The sequence below is a fragment of the Cajanus cajan genome, chromosome 9 (genome assembly GCF_000230855.2).
Source record: "Cajanus cajan strain Asha chromosome 9, NIPB_CcT2T_4, whole genome shotgun sequence".
NCBI lineage: Eukaryota > Viridiplantae > Streptophyta > Magnoliopsida > Fabales > Fabaceae > Cajanus > Cajanus cajan.
The window spans coordinates 54749404-54757284 of NC_138525.1; the positions used below are offsets into that span (position 1 = coordinate 54749404).

Consider the following 7881-nt stretch of genomic DNA (forward strand, 5'->3'; position numbering starts at 1 on the left):
AAATAGTCACAAAGGGATGCTTACCAATGAAAGATGATTCAAATTTGGATTTTCTCATACAAATGTATTATGTTTTGTGGGGTTTATGAAGAGAAACTCTATAATCTATTAAAAGAGTATGAACAAATTCAAGCAAGATGAGCCTTTCTTATCCAATGAGGTGTTTATAATGCTTTCTTCGAGGATAGTGATTGGCACAATTGTCTGACTTATAATTTATCGAACCACAATGATGTTCTTGGTATGAGATGAAGTATTGTCTTTGGTGTCATATTGTACATAACATGGTGGAGAAGGAATGAATGGGTTTTTAATCAAGTTAAGTAGAATATTATGGATCTAGTGAGAAAGATGATGAGTATGGCATATGAGATTAGTGTTTCTCAAGAAGTGTTTTCTACTATTCATTCTCAAGATTTGTGTACTTTTGGCATATGAGACATAGCTTGAAATTTTTTGGATCTTGGAGAAATGGTGTTGAACACAAATGAGTTAGTCAAAGATCTTGGGGTTGTAGCTTTCGGTAGTGGACTTTATTCGGGATGAGAATGGAGCTTTCTTGTGTGTTTACGTAGTAAAATTGGGAGTCTGTTTAATTCTCTAGCTGAATTATGGGCAATATATCACGACCTTCATATAGCTTGGGAGAGAGACTACCACAAAATTAAAATTTGTTCTAACTCTCATAATGCAATTATGTTACTAACTAAAGGTTGTTGTTGCACCTATCCTTGTACCAATGTGATAATAATGATCCATGGGATCCATCCGGATGAAGGGACTGTCAAGTGGTATCATTTGCTAAGAGAGGCTAATTAAGCAGCTGATTTATTGACTGCATGACCTTAGTTTATTTTGAGTTTTATATTTTTCATTTTGTTCCTAATTTTATTTGTTATACCCTAAGGGCAAACCTTAATGGTATCTGTTTTCATAAGGAGTTTTAAGTTTCAATAATATTTTAATTCACCAAAAAAAAATTGCTCACCTCAATTATATGTATTTATTATATAGTAAATGAACCTTAATAATATATATTTTCAATACTTAAAAAATAGATATATAAATACTATAATGATAACATTAAACATTCTATTAATAGATATGTTCGAATTTATTTATTTGTAGATAAAAATATTTGTTGAATAATAATAATTAAAATAAATAATCTACAATAATATTTTTTAATCAATTATAGAAGAAAAAAATTATTTAAAGTTATTCAAATAAATAGTTTGACATTTATATTTCTTCATAAAAGTATAAATTTCATATCACATATTAAACATTGTGTAACTTCAGTTAATTGGGATTAAGATCTCCTTCATTTAATTTTTTTTTTGTAAAGATAAGAAAAATAAAAAAGATTATTACAGTGAGAATTAAATTTGTCATATTCTAACTTCCCTAATCCTTCCCCACCCAATACTATGTCTCCTTCATTTAATTTGATTTTAAAAAGCTAATTTTTTTTATGAAAACATGCAAAACTTGAGTGATATTTTTTTTATTTTTGTTTATATCTTTTTTCTTGTCATATTAGATTATCAATCATATCAATTAATTATCTTTCATCTCTTTCTATTTCTCTCAAGTGTGACACCTCAAAAATCTAATATTTTTTCTAAAAGCAAAGTCCTTAATTAATAATTTATTTATATTATTTAATATATGAAAATACGTTAATTTTAATAATTTATAATTTCAATTATAATAATATTAAATTGTTAATTTTAATATTTATATTTTAAATTGAATTTAAATTTTCAGAACAACAGAAAATGTATCGCACACACATAATTTATTCATATATCACACAAGATCAAATTTAATACAAATAAATATGATATTCGATACAAATTACAACGACATCTAATATTTAAATATGTAATCTTCAATTTATAATGTTTCATTCCTTAATTTTATTTCCAATATTCTTATAAGATGATAACTGAGAAAAATTTATAAAAATTATTTTGATGAAATAATATGTGAGGTCTTTTGATTAAAATATTTTTTTTATCTATTTCTTTATAATATTTTTTTAAAAAACATGTCGAGACATCAAGAATGTAAATATTATAAATTAAACTTTACAACTGTATCGTAAAGTGAGTATATTTAGTTATCTTCTATTTTTTTTATTAATGAATGAATTAATATTTAATTAATATGTTTATGAATTCATTTTTAATTTAGTTTTTTATTGTAAAATTTAATAAAATTATTAATATACTTTTTTAAACATATAAATATGTTGAGAAAAAGTTTTTTTCACACATGACAAAGATCAAAAGATATGAGTACACACAAATACAACACAAATATGAAAAGTGAATACAAAAGTTTAAGAGTTAATCACCTATACATTTTCAGTGTAAAGTTTTTTTACACTGGTAACCAATTATATCTTTTAATTGTGCCATGTCACTGTAAACACATTTACTTTTAACAGTGACATGACACAATTAAGAGATATAATTGGTTGTCAGTGTAAATTTTTTTTACACTGATAGTGTATAGGTGATTATCTCAAAGTTTAATGTGGTTTGACACCTTTTATTTATGTATATAGGAATATCTAAACAAACATTCATTATCTCAAATCAAATTACAAGTTTTCTAAACAAATTTAAGAAACCCTCTCCATTACAAATCCTCCCCTCTACATAAAGTGGTGACCTCTCTCTCTCTCTCTCTCACACACACACACACCCTTAGTATAAGTCTTTGCATTAAGTTTAAAAATTTCCTCAACTAATAATCCTAAATCTATTCTTAACCTTTAGAATTATTACGTGATTTGATTCAAATCAAATTTAAAATATATTTTTCGATTACAATCTAAATTACATATTAAAAGGCGAGTGATCAAGTCATCTCAAGTATTAAGAATGAAATCAAATTACCTGAATAATAGAGTATCATATATATAAATCAAAACGGTTATAAAAAAATTTGATGGATTACATTCAATCTCAATAAATAAATAATTAAAAAGAGTTTAGCTACATGTATAAAGAAAATATAAAAGAAAAGATTAGTATCATGATGGTGAGAGCAACCTCTATCTATAAAGAAAGCATAAAAGAAAAGATTGAAGCCAAAATCCCTGTCCCTAGATGTCTGATGAAGCTTTCCTCTTATTTAGCTCTATGTCCTCGTTTTGCTCCTATTATTATCATATGCTTGTTACTTTCTCTCTCTAATCCTTTGTATATGATTAGATTTTTGAATGCTTCATGGTGAAGAAAGCTTCATGTATTTAGCCAATTTTTGTTTGTTACACCCTTTCCAGATCTAATTTTTTTGCTCTTTTGAACCAAATTCGCTCAACTCTTTTCAAATAATTGAGCGGATTTTCTCTAGAGCAAATCCTTGCCTTTTATCTTTGATCCACTATGTGCATGCAAATTGGTTGAGCAGATTTATGAAATTTTAAGGTCTTAGAACTTTGATCAAATTTGCATGAAAAATAAGGATTTATTAGTTGAAATTCTATCAATTCTTCACAAACTAACCTATTTACACATCCTTTTGATTCTTTCAATATTTTAGGGATTAAAACACGTTTTTCTTTTAAGCCTTGTTAGATAAGTGTCAAAAAGGTTATAATTTTTAGGTAAAATAGACACTTTCATGAAGTTCAGTCAACATTAAAAAAATAAATTTATTATTATTTAATTATAATTAATTCTTTTGTTTTATATAATATATTCAAAATATTTTGTTAAGTTAGTAATCAAAACATTTTTTTTGTTATTATACACATATTTTATTTTAATATATTTTATTATCCACTAATATACCAATGTATCAATTATTTTTCTTATGCTCTCCTATTCAACAACAACTCGATTTTTTATCCAACTAGGGTCATTATGGAAGCATTTAACATGAATGAGACTATTTTCAAATAATCTCTCACTTTGGTGCAGTCAATTATAGGTGTCGCTATATGTCCTCTTTTTTTTTTTTTTTTTATAATTAGCGAGTGATGGTGTCCCCTCATAAATCACAAATGCACCAAGGGCGATCCTATGGTGTGACTCTAGTATCAATAAAACAACGCTATATGTTCCCTCATAAACCATTTTTTGCCGAAACAAAAAGGAAAATAATAATAAATAAAAAAAAAACAAATACATGGCATGGGTGTCGTTGAATTGATCGACGACACTCATAGTTGATTACACCAAAATAAAAAATTGCTTGAAAATATTTCTACTTATGTAAAAGGTTTTCATATTAATCGTAGTTGGGTTAAAAAGTCACAAGAGTCCATATAAATTATGGAGTATGTATAACAATTACTTTTACATTTTAATTTTTTTTAATTCTTGCTCCAATATATGTAACATAGTGTTGATAAGATTTTCTTTGTTTATAAAATAGATTACAACACAAGTTCAAATAAATCTCGACTCTAATTTAAAACTGAAAAACTTCATTGAATTAGTTTTTTTTTCCCTTTCTTACGTTTCACTAAACTCATAAATTTAATAAATAATGATATGAATTCTATTTTTGAGATTATATAATGATTACTTTGACGGGAAAAATGTACACTAATAAGCCTCCATTATCACGATGACATGTGTTATATTAAACACTTCATATTTTAAAATAACTTTTCAAATTTTAATTAACATTTCAATTTTCGGCTAATTTATCAATTATTTTTCCCAACATAACCTAGTCTAAGAGCTCATGGGCTAAAATCAGGTTTCCAATTATTTTTTGGATGCCTATAGTTTGGGCCACTTACTATATTAGCTTCAATTGAATCGGACCATACTAGAGCAAAAGCTGCCATTTTTATGAAGTGATGGGGTTCCAAACTATTTCCTATAATTTCATTTCTCTTAGTTTGGTCCCACTAGCCCTTTCCAAATTTTGCTTCATCAACATATTAACTAGTCATGTCATCATTCGCTCATTCATATCAGTTGCATCGTTGGGGACGAACACATTTTCCATCTAAACCCGACGTAAATTTTCAGACTAAAAAATGGAACTGTTGTGTTGTCGTCTGTTTTTTTTATCCACGGATTAAGTTCAAAACACTCTCATCTACGAAGATTATAAATCTCAATATAAGAAAGAAGAAAATTTAATCTTTCTGGAACTTATTAATTACATACCAAGATGAGAGTATTTAAGGAGAGTACATAGGCTCTCCAAATTTGTGGTGGGTCTGTATATTTATCATGTAAAACTGAATCAACACTCATGGTCATTGACGAGTTAGGTTTTCAAAATTTAGAAGGGAATACTCATTGGGTGTGGGGAGAAAACCAAACCAAGAAAGCACCTGTGAGAAACAAACTGAAAGTTGGTGATGAAGTGTGTGATTGTGTTAGACAGTTGTAGTAAATAGATTGAAAATAAAAAAAGGATTTGATAAGATTGATAAGAAACTTGCTCCCCTCGTGAGTTTACTCTAGCAACTCAATAAGCAAAAATAATTAAGCTTCCTACCTTGTGCCTTGATAGACAATGATGGTCAACTCAACATTTTTTACTCGTGACAAAAGATGGGGTAATAGAAATTTTTGGGTATATTTTGGCTCATATGTTGGGCTTCCTTTTTTACATACCATGTTTTTGTTTGCTCTTATTTGTAAAACACGTAATATTCTCTTGTAGTAACCCAATTTCGTCCGAGAAATGTCAATTTTTGTTTAAAAAAAAATAGAAAAAAGGTATATTCAAAAAAGAATAAAAAAGACAAAAATACGTAAGTCAAATGTAACACCTCATTGTTTATACTTTTATGGAGGGTAATTTACTATTTTTTATAAAATTTCTAGCCCAGAACGGGCCGTTCCCAATCTGGAACGGGCCGTTCTAACTTTCCAAAAAGCCTTAAAATTTATATCCCAGAACGGGCCGTTCCAAAAGCTGGAACGGGCCGTTCCAACCTTTCAAAAAAGCCCTAAAATTTCTAGCCCGGAACGGGCCATTCTGAATTCAGAACGGGCCGTTCCAACCTTCCAAAAACACCTATAAATTCTAGCCCGGAACGGGCCGTTCCAAAACTGGAACGGGCCGTTCTAGCCTTCCAAAAAGCCTAATATTTCTTGCCCAAAACGGGCTGTTCCCAAAAATTGGAACGGCCCGTTCCCAAACTGGAACGGGCCGTTCCAACCTTCAAAAAGACCTATATTTTTTAGTCCAGAACGGGCCGTTCTCAAACTACCAAAATACCTAAAAATTTTAGTCCAGAACGGGCCGTTCCGAAATTGGAACAGCCCGTTCCGAAGTTGGCCGTTGTGAGTAAAATTGCTGTAACGACCCACCCTAGGCCGTCACATCAATAACCAACCAAAATAAAATATATAAAATAAAGAAAATAGAGCAAAAGCCAGCTACGCTAGAGTGTAATTATACAATAACATATAATTTGTTTCCAAAATATATAATATAATCTGCTATAGCAGAGTCATCATCCTTAGTAAAGTCATACAGTAATCCAAAAGATAATATAATATAGACACCCTAGGTGCTGGTCAAGCTCTAAACCTTGCTACTACTCAAAGCAGCTATCAGAGGACTTCTTGCTATCCCAAGCCTCACACCTGATCTGCTCCCCCACAAAGTGAGATCATCACAGTCCAAACCACATGGAAAACATGCAAGGGTTAGCACATATAAAACCAACCATAGTACATGATAAAATATCATTAAACAGATATTTATCCATAATATATATATATCCGCACCAAGGAAATAAACCTTATAAATAGTTATTTCCATGCCAAATATAAATCAAATCTAGAATCCAATGCATACAATCCACACCATTTGTATACATATTCCACATCTAGAAACAAAGTCACACCACTGTATAATTATTCCATGATCTCACACCAACATATACTCACAATGTTGGCCTCAACACCATCCACCAAGTGTTGACACGCACGCTGAAACATATCAGCAACACAGGAATCACACCTGACCTCTCATGGAAAATATACAGCTGGAATTACGTCGTCACGTAACCCTGGTGATCATGGCCACTTCATCCATCGGTATGACTCGGCCTGGCCCCCATACCGGTAGCAAATAGAATACTTAAAGGAGTACTTCAGAATCCACCTAACATCTGAAGTGGTTTATCATATAACCTTTGGAAAAATTCCACATTGGAATCCTCACCATGGGATTCCCAATTTCCTATTTTTCCAAAGATTATATCCTGATCTCACCAAGAGATCTAATCCATGCCATAACCTTACTCCTTTAAGTCCTATTTACTTTTCCAAACCACATACACAGCATATTCCATAATTAAACATAACCATAACCATGCCAATTTGTCAATATAATAATAATATAAATATCCAAATTATACTATATGAAATAAAAATCTCCACATAAAATAGCATATTAAAATTATACTATTCCTATCATGGTCATACGCACTAGATTAATTTTATAAGCACTACCCTTACTTAGTATACTAGATTAATTTTATAAATGCCACCCTTACTTGTATAAACCTGAACTGAAACTCGGGCAGAACCTCCACCTCTCTCCTTAAACAGGAACCGAAACTCGGGCAGAATCTCCTCTACTGGATTCTCCTTCCTTTCTCTCCTCTTTCCTCTCTCTTTCTCCCTTTCTCTCTCTAGGAATTTTCTCTCTCAAGGCATACATTCCCAACACCCCAAGGCCCCTATTTATAGCAAATTTTCGCCACCTAACCAGAACGGCCCGTTCCGGAAACGGAACGCCCGTTCTGAATCCATCAGAACAACGTAAATTTTTCAACTGGAACGGCCCCGGAACGGCCCGTTTCGAAACCCAGCAGAACGGCCCGTTCTCCTTTCAGAACGGCCCGTTCTGCAAGGAGAACGCCCCGTTCTCCAAGCA

The 7881-nt window shown here is 30.7% G+C and overlaps 1 long non-coding RNA gene across 1 annotated transcript; it reads right to left on the reverse strand.

The window, feature by feature from the left end:
• Nucleotides 1-6387: 6387 nt before the first annotated feature.
• On the reverse strand, nucleotides 6388-7614 carry LOC145951780 (uncharacterized). The gene is made up of 2 exons (XR_014429708.1): nucleotides 7499-7614; nucleotides 6388-6586 (listed from the first exon to the last, which is right to left on the reverse strand). It is a non-coding gene; the product is annotated as an uncharacterized LOC145951780 (long non-coding RNA).
• Nucleotides 7615-7881: the final 267 nt, after the last annotated feature.